At 35.2% G+C, this 17,329-nt stretch overlaps 1 protein-coding gene across 3 annotated transcripts in view; it reads right to left on the minus strand.

The window, feature by feature from the left end:
* Positions 1-17,329, minus strand: part of GRID2 (glutamate ionotropic receptor delta type subunit 2) — a 1,392,659-nt gene that overhangs the window by 580,326 nt on the left and 795,004 nt on the right. The gene's annotated exons all lie outside the window — the stretch shown is intronic.

Raw genomic sequence — 17,329 nt, forward strand, 5'->3', positions numbered from 1 at the left:
AGTAAAACACTGTAGAAGCATTTTTCTTTGATGTATAGATACATTGTAGATTTGCTAACCAAGTTTGAAATTATAATTCATCAAAAGCCTAGGAAAACATAGGTTTCAACTGAAAAAAATAATATAAATAATACTGTATGCCGATTTAACTGAGAGTGGAGTTCAAATCACATTTCCTATTCCAAATAAACTTTTCGGCTTTTTATTATCTACCTAATAAATATCTAAGTACATATCTCTCCACAATCTGGCTCTAACTTAACCTTCTTACCTTCTGATACTTCCCTGTGTGTATGCTTGCTATTGCCTTGACAGAGTGAATTGCTCTATGTTCTGAAAAGTTTTGTGCATGTGTATTCTAAGGAGATCCAATTTTAAAATCATCTGAATGTAAAGAGTACAAGCAACAAATATTATATTAGCATTAAGGTATGGGTGGGTAATTTCAGTAGCTTTTAGATTGCTAATAACATGAACAGAAATAAAACATGTACAAGGAAAAGCAAATAAGATATCGGTAGTAATCTTGGATGACTAAATTTTGGATTAATTGATTCTAAATGACCCTTCATTTAGGCGAAAAAAGTTAGCTTTTGTATGAAAGTCTCCAGTCTATACAATTTTTCATACACATTCTAAGACATGTTCTTATGATGCATGGCACGGGGCATAAAGGCATATAATAGGTGAAACTGTTTTATAAAAGATTATTCTGTTATTTTTCACCAATAATACCCAAGGATTGAGTTTTAAATGAAGATGCTTTCTATCAACTCGCAAGGAGTTGTCATAAAGTATACATTGTATTTTGGTGGTCATTCTTTGTTCCATTGAGAAATGCCTACTGAAAGATGAATCACGATAAATACAACTGGAAAGATATTTCTAATGTGAGTCAATACTTTCTCAAAGTGTATAATTATTTGCAGAATTTTTGTTTTTTTTAAATTTTGGTAAAAATTTTATATAATTTCAGAATACATTGGACTGATCCCTATGAGGTATATAGATAATATGTTATCATAGAAGTAAAGACATATTATCTATTTTTAAGTTACATCATTATCATTTTTTAAAATACATGCATACTCAATTTACATGTGAAACAATGTAGGAAATATGATCCATGGCAGTTTTTGGTTTTAGCTGAAAAAGAAAATCACTTTATACCAGTAATGGCAGCCCTCATTTCCAATTTTATGATTATTTTTCTGTAATCATCTTAGAGACAAATCATCAGTAATTTCTTAGCAATAAAAAGTGTTAGAAGGTAAGTGGGAACTCCATATGAATTTAAAAACACAAAACAGAGACTCAAGTATAAGGAAAGTAGTTCTCTGGATAAAATGGAGAGAAATGGTTATATATGGAAAAAAACACATGACTAGAATATGGAAACAGGGAGAATTCAGGGAAAAGAGAAGTGAAAGCCAAGATATAGATTGAAAGCACTGCTGAAGCAATAATGGTAGTAGACAAAGAGATGGCTCCGTTTAACTTAAATTGCCCTTGTTTAGATAATCTGTACCATGTGGCCGGAGTAAGAAAAATTCAGGTTGTAAAAACTCTGCATTAACCTGTAGAATTCATTAAGTGAAAAGCTGACAAGCAACAGCATTTATGAAATAAGTGGAAAGTAAGAGTAACTTATTGATAACTTGTCTAGACCATAAAACTTACACATCTTTCACACTCTCTGTCTTGAAATAAACTTTCAGGCGAAAGTATAAAACAGTATAGAGATGTAGAGTCAATCTCGTGTTTATGTAAAAGAGAAAGGCAAATCTGTCATCCAAGGACATGATTCTACTCACTCGACCACCCTCCTTTGCTTAGGGTCAACAGGGAGTAATCTTCTCTCACTGGTGTCTTTGGTTTTGAGTCATCAGTACTCAAATATGAGTACTCATTTGAGTCATCAGTACTCAAATACAAGACACAGCAGTATAAATTCGAAACAAGGAAAAAATTATTAGCACATGACTGCAGTAAAGAAATAAATCATTTACCACAAAAGCTCAAGTTCATAGAGCAGACCTCATTCCCCTATTTCCTGCTTTAGTACTGTGCTAACCCTGAAAGAAACATGTTATGTTGAGGTGTTATTACATTTTGGGTCTACCTGTTAGAGTAATTTAGCCTATCTTATCTAATGCAATGCATTTTCATTAACCTCAGCTATGCAACCTTTTCTAACCTTAATAAATTTTAACAAACATACTCATTAGAGTAATTTTAAATTCTCTGACTTTATAAAGGCATGATTTCAAAATCATGAAATATTTGATGACCTTTTCATGAATATTGAATATTCAGAACTTTTTTTAATGACTATTTTTCTTTGGGGAAGAAAAACAAATTATACTAGAAAAGTACTTAAGAATGAAAAGTTAGATATGTCCCTTTCCTTTCATTATATACCAAAATAGATAGGTATACACAACTAAAATCTGTGTATTACTGTGCAACCATGTTATAAGGAAGCTTTGAAACTTTTTTATTGCTATGTTGTACACAGACAGTTAATGCTTCCATTCCCTATCTGAGGAACTGTCCACTGAAAGAGGAATATCAGTTCCTCAGGTCTAGGTTAACAACTTCATGCATAACCAAAGCGCTGGCGTGAGTTCTCTTTTTTAAATAATTGAATGTTACTAAAAGTGAGCAATGTGAAAAAGTCACTAATTAAAAAGGTAACTGACATCAGGTAATGGAAGGAGCATTTAGCAAGGGGTATAAAAAGATGACAGAGAGTCCAATAGGGTAGACCCTGGAAACCCAGTAGGCTTTGAGTTCCTTCACTTAAATGACTAGTATAGATACACTAGTACATTATACACATATATATAATAGTAGTACATTTTATATTATATATATATATTTGAGACAAAATTGCTGTAGAGTTTAAAAAAGATAAAAAGCAACAATAATGCTGTTTTTCCTGATCACATATCAAATTGAGCTAATATATAACGAAAATTTTTAGGAGAGACATATTTACATAAAAAAATAACTTCTCAGCTACTTGTGTAGACAACAAAAGCCAACTAACATGGTAAATCTCAAATCAATTCATCCGGTAATTTATATGTCTTTTAGTAATATTAATCCCTTTCCACTCAATACACTTCAGCTGAAGTAATGCTGGATTGAACTGGTGGCATTACTAACTTGAAGGACTGAATTACTTCTGGATAAAGGACTAAGAAGCTATTGTAAAACATTAGAATTTTTTTAAACCTTATATTTCTTTCCACAGTTATGTTAGAACTCAAACAGGGAAAATCGTTTCCTTCCCCGTCTTCCTTACCTATTTACCTAATAGCACATATCCTATTTCAGCAGTAAACATATTTGAAGCCAATGAAAGGGATTAAGCAACTTGAAATTTTCTTTTTGTTGACAGTGGGGATCTATTTTATATCTAAGTACATCATTGTTAGAGTTGTTTGGTCTCATTCTGAAGATTTTTATAAATGTCTAGCGAGTTGGTAAACACTAATTCTACTTTTTAATGCAAAATTTCAAAAATTTTTAGATTACTACGAAATATTTGAAGGTCCTAAAAAAAATATATATTTTGTTGCCATAATGATAACAAACACTGCCTAAAAGATCACATTATGCTTGGGCTATCAAAAGAAAGTAGCAAGTCAGTAAGAAAAAACCATCCTTGGGGACTCTAGTGTGTGGTTATCAAAATAACAGAAAGAAAGAAAGTGTGGATTTTCCTTGGTAATCTGTTTCTCTCTCCCTCTTCTCCCATGCTTCTCTCTTACCGTTATATGTGTGTACATTAATAATGTCAACAAAGCATGGTGCTTGATCATATAGAGTTGCTACCGCCTCTATATATAGCAATGTAGTTATAACAAATGAGACTACCTCGCCTCCCAAGAAGCTGAGCTTACTTGAAGGGAATTGAGCAAAAAAGGGGTGGGGGGCGGAATCAAGCCCTGTCAGGAAGACAAGCGATCAAGCGATGAGTAAGGACAGACCATCTGTCACTGGCAGGAACTTTAGAACTTCTGAATCCTTAGAAAAGCTTGACAATTCATCACCATGTCTTCCATCATTCGTTCTCAAATCTTTAGATGGGCTAAATATAAAACGATCTGAAGCAAAGAAACTGCCAGAGTGTGTATCTCACTGGTAATAAATGTGGAACAGTTCCTACAAGCACAGAGGACAATTTAATTGACTAAACAATAATAGCAACATGCTGTTTTTCACTCAACTTTGTGGCTTAACTAAATTACGCTTGTTCCCTTTGCAGGACCTACTAAATATTACACACTCATGCAGAGGGTTCCAGTGCTCTGTGCACCTGCAGCGGCAAAGGTGTCAGGTTTTTGCTTTTATTCTTGCCCATTCCAAATGCTCAGGTGGACGCCTGCGAGTGGCCTGTCTGGGAAGGACACCCGCAGTTATTCTGGAGCAAGTGGCCAGAGAAATATTAAAGAGCTACTCCCTTCCTAGCTCCTCATCTATAGCAATACTACAGCTTATATCAGCATTTCTAGAACTGTATTCTGTGGGACACTACTTCCGCTGAAATTCGTAAGTATTCTGTGGCCAAGTAGATTTAGAAATGCTAGGTTAAGCAAAGTTAAATAAATATCATTACCGCATTACTCCTCAAAGCTTTTAACAGGTTAATATCAATACTGAAATGTAATTAACACAAAAGCCATATTAATATGTGACATTATTCTATATATTAATAATTTGGGAGATATGGCTTCAGACTTATGAGCATGAGCTCTAAAGTCAGATTGTCAATGCCTCCATTTTCTTACAGTGACTTTGAACAAATTACAAATCCTGTAAGGCTCAGTTTCCTCATTTGTCACTAGGGTTAATGATAGCGCCCATAAAATGAAATGGTAGGGAAGATTAAATGTGATAATGGCACATAGTAAACTCTTCATAAATATCAACTTCTCATATTTTAATTAATGTGTTTTATGGAACTCCGGGAGAAGATATTTGGAATGTAGCATATTCAAATAGAGTTGACCATGGAAACCATTTTTCTCACTACCAATCTCAAGAATTAGTACTTTTTGGAAAATGTAGACTAAAATCTATGTTAATTTAGCCACACATTTCTAAAAGTTCTAAAATTTTATTGAAGCACCACAAGGAATCTTGTAATTTTAAATCATGATCTTATAATAATTCTACAGGGAGAGCAACTAACAGAGGAAATTTTCCGCAAAACGAAGAAAAACAGAAAACAAAAGTTGAAAATTACCATATTTTATGTAAAACTCAAATGTATATGTAATAGTTCTGACCAAATAGTAATACTTATTCTTTTTTCTTAATCTTTTTCTCTTTTTCTAATTAAACAAAAATAAGACAAAACCAAACCAAACCACTATACTCTTCTCCAATAAAGTATGTCAAGGGAGCATATCGTGTATAAAGTTTATAGTGCATAGTAGATTTTTAGCGAGAAACTCATGAATTTCCAGTGCAAACTCTACATCCACTTGCCTGAGTGTCATATATGGCTAAACTGTATTCCCCCAGAGTTCTGCTAAAAAAACCCAAGGCAACTACACACTGTAAGTCTCTGAAACACAGAGCTGGAGCTTGAAAGTGTAAATACGTACACGATCTGCGATTCATTTCTATTGCTGGCTTTTGTTTTTCCTTTTTTTTTAGCTTTTTTTGTTTTTATTTTTCTTCTTCTTAGAAGAACTGAAGCCACAGGATAGGCAGACACCAGAGTACTATTTGTGTAGATTCCATTTGTAAATCCCAAGTATATCCAGCAGATGGCATCAGTAATTCCTTGCTCTGAGAGCAGGCAGCATGGGGATATTCTGAAATGACTGTCTTGTTGGCATTTCCCCTTGAGCTCAGCATGGATCCCCAGCTCTCTTCTGTTCCTATCCAAGCAGCCACTATCTGCCATCCCACTCTGTGCCTTTTGCTTTAGAATCTCTGCTCTGATCTTCCAGCTGGAAGACCACAAATACACTTTCATCCAAATCCTCTAGGCTTTACTGCCAAAGTTATTTCATAAACGGATATGCTAGAATTATTGTTACTGCTGTGCGCTTGGGTCTTCCCACACCCCCTGGGAGATGGAAACATGCCACCACTGAGATTTGTCCAACAGGATGCTACCTGCTATGCTTCTTAATGTGGAAAGACGGGTGCTAATGCAAGAAAATAGAGAATCTGCATTCATCATATGCCATAGACACACCTTGCTGTGTCTTATACTATTCAACAGAGATTGAACAGTGATTAAAAGTGATTTCAATACTTTGCCTGGTTAGGATAAAGACAGATATTTGACAATTATTACGAGTGCAGGGGACCACCATGTTCAAAATCTCCAAAGTCAAACACCTCAGAATTTGGGGGCTATGTGGTATTGGAAAAAGAACATAAAATTTGAATAACTGGGCTTGAGCTCAAATGCCAGGTGTCCTTGTGGACAGTCAGATATGCTACTGACTCTGAGTCCCAGCTCCCTGATTATCTGAATAATGCTTTTATCACAGGAGTATAGTAAGGATTAAGTGGATGAATGTATCTAAAGCTCCCATAACATTGCAAGCGTTCAAAAATGCTAATCTCTTCCTTTGTTAACCTTCTTTCTCTTCTACACTCAGGTTACTGCAGAATTTTTGGTAGTACTCATAAATGCATTTATAAGTGCATTTATTCAATTCAGTAAATGTTTATTGAATGCTATTTCAGTATATCAACGATAATAATAAAAGGTAATATTTATTAAGTGCTTACTATGTGCCAGGCACAAAGTGCTTTTATATATGTAATAAATTACTTAATGCTCACAATATCCATATCAGGTGAGCATTACATTTGTGTCTACCTGACATATGAAGAAACTGAAGTAACTCACCAAAGTCATAAAGCTGGAGGTGGAAGCCAGAATCAGTAACTAGTAAACATCCTTCCTCCATAATGTTTTCATAGCCCTCTATCTCCAAGATTCAGAAACTATTATGCTTTCTTAAAAATTAAAATAATTACATGGGGCTGGCCCCGTGGCCGAGTGGTTAAGTTCGCGCGCTCCACTGCAGGCGGCCCAGTGTTTCGTTGGTTCGAATCCTGGGCGCGGACATGGCACTGCTCATCGGACCACGCTGAGGCAGCGTCCCACATGCCACAGCTAGAAGGACCCACAATGAAGAATATACGGCTATGTACCAGGGGGCTTTGGGGAGAAAAAGGAAAAAATAAAATCTTTAAAAAAAAAATTAAAATAATTACAGTTAAACTGAATATTGCAGAACATTGTATGGTATACACTGGAGTTGTATGTATTTGAACTCCATTATGTAATTTATTTGCATCTACTATAAACCTTTGAGAGAGAGAGAATGAACCATAGAAGAATTTGAGAAATGCAGGTGATTTCATCCACCACTTTACTCCAGGACCATTTGCCTTGAAGTGGGGTAAGAATATCAGCTTTTCTTTGAGTGAATCTTAGTTCCCATACTCTTTTCAGAATTTGAGCATCTTGCTGTACTGATTAACTGATTAAAGTTTAAGTACATACTTATACATGGACAGATTGTGCAGCTGATCTTTAACCAGAGAAACAGTTACCTGTTCCTGCTCTGTCATCAAAACAAAACTTAACTGTCACCACAGGACAAACAGCCAAATCTTCTAGAAGTGAAAAGGGACAATGATTCCTAGGTATTGTGACAATAAGGCAATTAACATCTCGTGTCTGCAGTTAGTGAGTTAATCGGTTTACTACTGTTCTTTGCGTAACTTGGCAGTATTCTGGGTCATCAGTAGTTCATCATTGATGAAGCCACTATGGAAGCTGATTATTACTCATTAAAAGACATTCCCAGTTCAATATTTCTGTTATCTCTGGGCTTTCCCAATATTTCACAGGGACTCTGCTTTTTAGACTATCATGAGTGGTATACAATTTTAATGATTCTAGAATCAAAAGACTTCATGGGGGAAAAAGTATTCAAAAAGCCTTACTAATTTTGATACACAAAGCATCCAAAAGAGAAATTAAGAAATGCAAAATGTGAACTTCCATCGCCATATTCCTAATGTAATTGTGTTGGTCACTGTCAAGGTATTTAAGCTCATTGTAGGTATGATCCTTGAATTTTTTACAATATTAAAACAAGAACTTCAAGCTTTCTGGGGTTTCTAAATTTCTTTCAGAGCTTCTTCCATAAAAAGTATACCTTGTGGCCTACTGTAAAAAATGTTTTCAATGGTGTTGGACTTGACAGCATGGACACTTTCCAGAATTCCAAGCAATTGATTCTCCCGTCTGTGCTATTTCACTATGGTGAAATATAAACCATCTTTTTCTTACCACTGACAAATCACCTTATGGTGTTAGAACTGTGTTTAGTAACAAAATGTCAGTTGAAACTGAGGCACCAACTGCTAACTGCTCAAACAAAATGTCATCTGTAGAACGGAATTACAGAGTTTGACAAAGGACCCTCGGCTAGGATCAAATAATGCAAGAATATTCAAAATCATCTGACACATTTTAGAGTTTTCATTGATCTTAAATCTCACGATAAATTCCTTTTTTCAAGCTTTTTTTAAAAAAAAAATTTGTTGCCATGAATGCTTATCTGTCAGTGTTTACAATTGCACAATTTCTGCAAAGCAACTACAGTTATCCTCAATGCCATTTGTATGTCTTTGAATACACTGTTTCACCTTTCCTAGAAATGGATCACACAACTGTGTGGTTTAGTGTCACTCCAAAATCATGGCTTCCAACCTTTACTGGACACTTCATTCTAACTAGCAATTATTCTACCGTATATATCATCAGTTTTGCTCCTCCCCCATTTTCCATGGCGGTGACATTCAACCTTCCACCAGCTCCACTAGTCCATTTTCCTAACAACTTTACAAGTAACGTTGTTTCCTATTTAAACAAGTAATGAATAAAGATCAACAGATAGAAATGATTTCAAGCTTTCAAATTTCTGCTACTCTAAAAATCAAAAGCAAAGCAAAAAAACCCAATCCTTTTTTGAATAATAATAGCTAACATTTTGGGGGTGTGAATTACGCATGAGAAACAACGGTAAATATTTTAGTGCCTTTCATCATTTAGGTCTCATAACAACCCTTTGAAGGTTGTTGCTATTATTTCCCCTATTTTACAAATGAATACACACCGTCTTAACTTCCTCCTCCCCTCTCTTAGCAGTGAGATAGGCATTCTTCCTCTGAAAAGGGGACTAATCATTTCAGTAGCACTCCGGGTCCCTTTCTTCTTTTCTCTTTTGGAATCTTTATCATCAGTTATCTACACTCCTGTGCCTTCCACATCTCTCTATCTGCTTCCTGTGGGACTCTAGATTTCCTTCCATGTAACACATGGCCTCTCAACCGACTTTTACAGACAATCCTCTCAAATATGGCCTATGATTGCTTTCTTCTGTTTTACACCCCCCATTCACATCTCAGTCATTCCGGCTTCTGTCCACAGCCGCCCCCGCTCCCAAATATCTTCATTTGGCTGGGCTCTAAGTGTCTTTCAGGATTGCCCTTAGGCATGATTATCGTCATCACCTCTAAGAAGTCTTCCATGATTACTATACTCTCTCCCACCATAAATTCCTCTTATAAATGTGGTCACTGAACATATCTAATTATATTTTAGTTATCCTTTTATTTGTCTACATGTTCCACCACTCTAAAAGCTTCTTGAGGCGGGGAAGATGTTTTATCTATTTTTATATCCTACAACCCACTCTGGACCTGACTCATAACAGCCATTTAATAAATATTGTGAACTTGATGAAAACTGTCCTGTTAGAGGGTTGCTTTGCCCCATAGCCCCTAGGCCATGTGAAATGCCCTGCAACTACAGGTAAAAACAGTTTCCAGCATATTGACATATCCCACCTCAAGAGCTTGTGTCTCTTACCTTCTCTGCCTGAGGACCGTCCCCAGCTTATTCAGCCACAGAAACATAACCTAGAAGTGGGGGTATGTTAGCAACACTGGAGTCAACTCTCAACCACTGGGGAGATAAATGCTCTCGTGTCCACACCCTCCAATGGGGTGGTTCTGAGATGTATTCCACACACAGTTTCTCAGAAGGTTCCCTGAAGGTTTGAGCCCCATTTGCCCACAATTATACTCCACTCTTGGAGACACATTCTTGACTGGCTTTTTTCTTTACCCTCCCTCATGTTCATCACTTCTTTACTTGTGCTTTCGGGGACCAGTTCCCTAATAAACCATCTGCACCAAAGTCCTTGTCTCAGGATATTTACAAGTAACTTAAACTGAGTTAGCCTTACTACACAGAACACACAATTTATCACACATGAATAGAGACTAGTTCCTCTAGTTAAAAAGAAGAAATTCTTGAGAAGTAGAAAAGTTCTTGAGAAATTAAAATTATGCACAATCTGTCCATAGGACTTGTTTTTCTATAATAGACTGTTGAGACAGTCTCACCATTCTAAAAAGCATTGATGTCACTGTGTGCACTGTATTTCAGGATTCTCTACGTTGGTGATCCTCAATATTAGCACGACTGGATTAGAATCACCTGAAGGGCTTTTTAAACACAGATTGCTGGACCCACCCCAACAGTTTCTGATTTTGAAAGTCTGTTATGGAGTCTGAAAATTTGCATTTCTAGTAAGTTCCCAGTTGATGTCTATGTTGCAGGCATGGTGAGTCATTTTGAGATCCACTGCTTTACAAAAAGTCCTAGTCAGAGACTGAGTGTGATCATTTGGCATTGATTCTATATCCATGCAATTAATTTAACAAAACCGTTCAACCTTTTTGAGCACCTGAAATATACTAGCTACAATGCTAGGGCTGGAGTTGCTTTGTTGAGCAAGGCAGACTTGGTCTTTGCTCTAAGTGAGCTTTCAGCCTACCTCCACTGGATGGTTATTAGGAATATGAAAAGTGCAATAGTGCCTACCAGTGCACACGTAACTTTCCAGCAGAAATATCTAAGGGCATGCACCTTTCCATGGAGGAAAGACAAAAGCCGTGTTTTAGAAAGAGTAATTTTAAGCCTATTGTTTAAAAATAGCTTCTTGTTTGAAGTAAACTTCTTTATACATATTAAAATGTTCCTATTTATACCTTAATCATTGCCACACAAATCATACCTTCACACAAATTACTTTGATCACAGAATTCTTCATTAGGGTGATGGGTTATTATTTACAGGAACTGAATTTGGGGGAATTGGTAAACACGAACATTATTTTGACCTTATTACCATGTTTCTTTTTCATCCCCAAGAGATAAGGTCAGATTTGAGTGTAAGCTGCCAATTATATCTTGAAGCAGATCACTGGATTTGCCTGTTCTTTATTTCTTGTTTGTTTGTTTGTTTGTTTTGTTTTTTTGAGGAAGATTAGCCCTGAGCTAACTGCTGCCAGTCCTCCTCTTGTTGCTGTGGAAGACTGGCCCTGAGCTAACATCCATGCCTATCTTCCTCTACTTCATATGTGGGACGCCTGCCACAGCATGGCTTGCCAAGTTGTGCCATGTCCACACCTGGTATCTGAACTGGCGAACCCGGGGCCGCCAAATTGGAACATGTGCACTTAACAGCTGTGCCAGAGGGCTGGCCCTGTTCTTTGTTTCTTATATGCCATTACAAGTTCATCAGCAAGAATCAGTTCTGCTAAGAAGTTAAATAAAGGATGTGTCAAGGCTTGCTGTAACCAACTCCCAGCAGATAAAGAAAAAAAATTTCCAAGATTACTGTATGTATTTGCGCTCGTTAGCTAGTTTTTCTTTTGAGAATTAATTTTTATCAGGAATTATAGAATGGGACTAAGGTATATATCTGTCACTAGAGTTGAGGCCATAAATGCTATGTGGCACAATTGTGGTTCATAATTCAAGGGGTGGCCTGGGGATATGTGCCAGGACTTTCTTGGTCCATTGTAAAGAGTTACATTCTGATTTTGAATCTCCCATATGTTTCACAGTTCACTTAAATACTTAGCACTGTTTCACAGGATGGTTTCATATTTAGCCTAATTTCACAGTTTACTCAGGTCAGAATACAAAAGTAAGGCAGCAAAGAAGGATCTATTAGACAATAATGCCTGGTCTCCCTTAGACCCAAAGAGATGCACTAACAGCTGCAATTTTGAGGGCCACCTGTTTTCTCTCTAGAGAAATTTAAAAACAGTCATAGTGTAGCTGGTTGACAAGCTTCAAAAGCCTTCCCTCCAAGATGGCTTGATCACAGAACTATTAGAAGACTTTCTTTAAGAGTATTCTGATAATATCTATTCTTGTGAGAATTAAGGGCAAGGACATAGTTGAAGTAAATATCATTCTCTGATCTGATCACCACAATCATTAAAATGGAGTGATCTGGGGCTAGCCCTGTGGCATAGTAGTTAAGGTCCGGCATGCTCTGCTTTGGCAGCCCAGGGTTCGCAGGTTCAGTTCCCAGGCACAGACATAAACTGCTCATCAGCCATGCTGTGGCAGTGACCCATATATAAAGTGGAGGAAGATTGGCATAGATGTTAGTGCAGGGCTAATCTTCCTCAAGCAAAAACAAGAGGAAGATGGGCAACAGATGTTAGCTCAAGGCTAATCTTTCTCAGCAAAAAAAAGGAAAAGAAAAGAAAAAAGAAACGGAGTGATTTTTTTTATTTGATTGTTTTGTTTTGTGTCTTTTCTTTTGCAGACTTATTGGCATAAAAGGGAGTTTAAAAATATATATATACATATATGTGCACCCCACTATAGACTAAGTCATTATTGTCTAATGAAGTAAGAGCCTATAGTAGTTTCGTTTAGTATGCTTGTTCTTGTATTTGTGTTTAGTTTATGTTTAATGTGCTTGAGTATGCTCCTTCTTGTAGACACATTTCACTCTGACTTACAGTATAGTTTACAACGTGGTTAGCTCAGGATTGTTTGCATATCAACAGAAAACTCCTTTCTTAATACCTGCTCATCCTTGTCAATTAGGTACAAAATCAAGAAAATCAAAGAGACACACTGACTCCCATTTTATACTATACATTCTAAACAATTCACTAAAGTGTTTATCATTCAAGTTTCTGATGTAATATTTTAAAAGATAATGTGTTTATTAGACAAGGCCATCTTTTTTCCTAAAGACAGAGTTTTAGCCTATAATAAGATTTTTTATTTTTCAAGTTAAGTGAGTTATGAAATTATTTTCAAATGGATCATTTTCTGTGGTTGTTTCCCTCATTTTGTTAAAAAGTAAAATGCTAATAATTTTATGGATTCAGATCCTGTACAGGTAAATTACTGTTCCTCTCTTCCAAAATCATGGTTATATCCATAAAACTTCAGCCCTAACAAGAAGAACTGAACATTATCCCATCACCATCAAGTCTTCAAATGCAGAATGTAAAGGGCAGAATATTGAAGTTATAGAGATTGGGAAAGCATCAAAAGAATGCTGAATGGTCATGTAGAAATCGATAGAAGACATTCTAAGTGTAAAGAGCAATTTCTGGTTGGAATTTTAAAGAATGCAGTGGAGAGATAAACCATTTTTGAAATATTATTGGTAAATAAAATATACTTAAAATAAATTTTGAATAAATGGAAAAGTGAGATTGATGCTTTTATGCAAATAGTTACATACTCCTTGACACAAAGAATTGATGTGCCAGGGCAGATTGGGTTTAGACAAAAATAGTGAGGATCTCTATTTGTCACATCTGGATGAGACAAAAAGAAAAATCTAAATGCTTTTATAATTATTTTAAGATAGCATTCTTCAAAAGAATCTTTAATGATGAGAGTCTGAAGTTTTATAGCAATTGCCATATTTATGATTTGTAAAAACATTCATAATCATATTTAAAGAAAATTTGTTAAAACTTACATATCATTCAAAAATCATCACATGGGTCCAGTTGTTTTCAATAAATTAATGTTTCTAATTATAAAGGCCATAGTGAAAGAATCCCTCTCAACTTTCTAAATTAAGTATGCACGCTAAGAGGAAGACAGTTCGCTAATGTAGTGAAGATTCTGGTGTACAGAGTGAGAAGAAGCAGATAAGCAATATTTCTTACCAACTTATCCTTTATCAGGCTGAATTCTTTCTAGGTATGCTTTTTGCCATAGAAGACCATTAAATTATTGTAAAGACTCTCTTCAGTTTCAACGTTTTTTCTTAAAAAAAATAAATAAAAACCTCCATTTAAAAATAAAATATGTACTCCTTTATCCGTCTAATTTTCTTATATTTTATTTAGCATATATACAGTTAAAAATACATAGTTAACTATTCAAAATTTTTGATATTTGGAGCTGTGCTATATCATTTTCAGAGCTATAAAGTCTCACTAAGGTTAATTTCCAGATAAATATTCTTCAAATTATTTTGCAATTTTTCTGATTAGTCTTACTAAAAATCACAATTAATTTGCAAAAAAATTCTGAATCATATTGTATATATATTTGAAAGTTATATTTTAACTTTCTTTTACTTAAACTTGCTTTGTGTAATAAGGTCTCTGCACATTCAAAGAAAAGAATTAGGTCAAAGACTCAAAGTATCCAATGAGAATTGTGATTAAAATAATAGAAAAGAGAAAAAATTAGGTCAAAGGATGATCTGGCTTTACAGCTAGGAAATTGTATCATTCTGCTAAATAATGAATTTTTTCCCTCTGTCTTAATTGTATTTGCAAAAGTGCACACTACTGGAAAAATCTCTCTCTTTGGCTTTGAATATGACTGTAAGAAAGCTAAAAGAAAACATTTCAAATGGAAAAATGTCCTTAAGCACCAAGTAAAGGACATTTTTAGGGTGAAGAGTTAGATATGATTTGAAACCTGGAACATCCCAAATATTTGCTGTTTGAAACTCAAACTATGATTGAAATTGTCAGATGGTTCACCAAAATGTCAAGGGCCAACAAATCTGCTGAATGGAGTTCAGGAGACAGTAAATCGTGAGTAAAAAATAAATTTTTCCTTAAGACCTGAATGAAGTCCGCTTTACTAAGTCAATGGCTGTTCCAATTTATAAAACTCAATAGTGACTTCTGAGATGTAGTTTAATAAAATATAGGTATCTACATTAAATTCTTAAAATATCAAAGATATAAACAAAAAGTCTATGTAAAGATACTAGAGTTTGTTGTTGTTTTAATAAAAGTGAAACAAAAGTGCTAGATTATTCCCTTTTTAAAGACATTTTATTTGGGGGAACAAATTATGACATAAATACAGAGAATGAAACCACTGAGCTCTCTCAACTATGGAAGTTTATAGTACAATACAAAAGATAGATGCAGAGCCAATTTGCCCAGTGCGAATTTTAGAAGTTGTGAACAATGCTCATCCAAAGAGGGTGACAAAATCAACACCAAGACTGGTGTCAGTCTCAGAATTCAAGGAGAAAAACATATATGAGGAAGGAATAAATTTGGTCTATTTCAGGCTTTCTATTTTATTGATCATTTTCAAAAGCTACTTCTTTTCAGCAGCTAATAATGGGAATATTTACACAAGTTTTGAAGATCATCTATAGCGGTGATATTGAAAAATTTCAAATAAGAAATTTAAAATTTAAACATGATGGTAATGCTATGTATGCCAACTATATTTCACTTTTTGTAACTAAATTGTGAGGAAAAACACATTTAGAGCAGAGGCCATAGGATCTTAATCTAAAATTTTCTTTACGGTATATATATCTTAAAAATATATACAACCAATGGATATATGAGTTGTTTGGTGAGGTACAGAAGAAAAAAGCAAGGTGATTCAGTGAAAGTTCACATATTGAATGAACAGTCAGAGCCTCTCTAGAACCAGGAAAAAATGTTTACATAGTCATATTAATGATAATACTGAATAAGGATTTAGTTATAAATGTGTTAAAACTATATTGGGAGAGAAGGGTAACTTTGTGTGAGATCATGTATATAAACTAAATTCTCATTGTCCATGTTAGTCCATCAATAGATAATATTGATATCTGAAAAAATCAGGGGAAACCAGTGTGAAAACATTATTAAAAAAAATATTTGGGGGCCAGCCTCATGGCCTAGTAGTTAAGATCGGCACGCTCTACTTCGGTGGCCCAGGTTCACAGGTTCAGATCCCAGGCATGGGACTATATCGCTCGTCAGCCATGCAGTGATGGAGACCCATAGACAAAATAGAGGAAGACTGGCACAGGTGTTAGCTCAGGGCTAATCTTCCTCAAGCAAGAAAAAGAGGAAGATTGGCAACAGATGTTAGCTCGGGGCTAATCTTCCTCAGCAACAACAACAACCATAAAAATTGGAAAATACCAGTAGTAGCTAAGACAAAACAGAAATTAAAGGTTGCCTCCATAGAGTAGAAGAGAGACTAGAGAGCAGTGAGGAAGCAACGCTTGTTGTTCCTTGTTAATTTTATAAATACTTTAAAAAATGTTTATCGAGTACATGTGAAATTTTGCGAAAAATAAAATTTATCTTTAAAAATTAGGTGTATATTCTTTGACCACACAATTGTAAAAAGAAACTTTTTTCAAAGAGCCTATATGAAAAATAACCTAAGAAAAACATTTTCTAAATAATTTTTGTTAAAAATCAAATCAAAGTGTAATTAATATCTACGGTTTTAAAACCTGTTATCTTTTCAAAGTACCATGCTTCATGTTTGTATTCCAGATCTTAACTATATCCCTCCTATTATGAAAATAAATCATTATCAGCTCCTCTGTTGCTGACCTTGTCATGTGTCTGTAGATTAAAAAATCGATTTGAGTGTCCACAGTCAATTAAAACGGTGATATCCTACAGAGAATGTTTATTATTTTCTTGCTGCTGTTATTCTCTTCTTCGGGAACAATGACATTCCCCAGAGTAGATCAAATATCTTTGGGGAATGACTATTCTATCATAGGAGATCCTTTTGAAATTCAGTGACCAAATGACAAAAATATTTCTTCCACAGCGAGCGCTTTACAAGAGAGCAAAGCAAAGGCACTTTTGAAATTTCTCCTTGAAATCTCCTTCACCCTCCACCTGGGGACTTTGATTCAAAATAAATACAGAGGCATATCAAAATCCACTGAAGTTAATCAGTCAAATGCATCTTTTCTTCGGACATGCTTTATTTACTATAATTATCTATAGCTATTTCCTTAATACTAAACCGGATGAAAACTGGATTCCTCACAGTAAACTGTGTTTTTCTGGTCCACTGCAGTATCTGCAAACAAGTACCTGGGAGACGTGATACTCCTAGGAATTTGTTCCACTCCAGGGACTTGAGAAATTTATTAAAATGTACCTGTGAGGTTTTCTTTGAGAGATAATACAGCTCAAGT

Source organism: Equus asinus, chromosome 3, assembly GCF_041296235.1.
Source record: "Equus asinus isolate D_3611 breed Donkey chromosome 3, EquAss-T2T_v2, whole genome shotgun sequence".
NCBI classification, from domain to species: domain Eukaryota; kingdom Metazoa; phylum Chordata; class Mammalia; order Perissodactyla; family Equidae; genus Equus; species Equus asinus.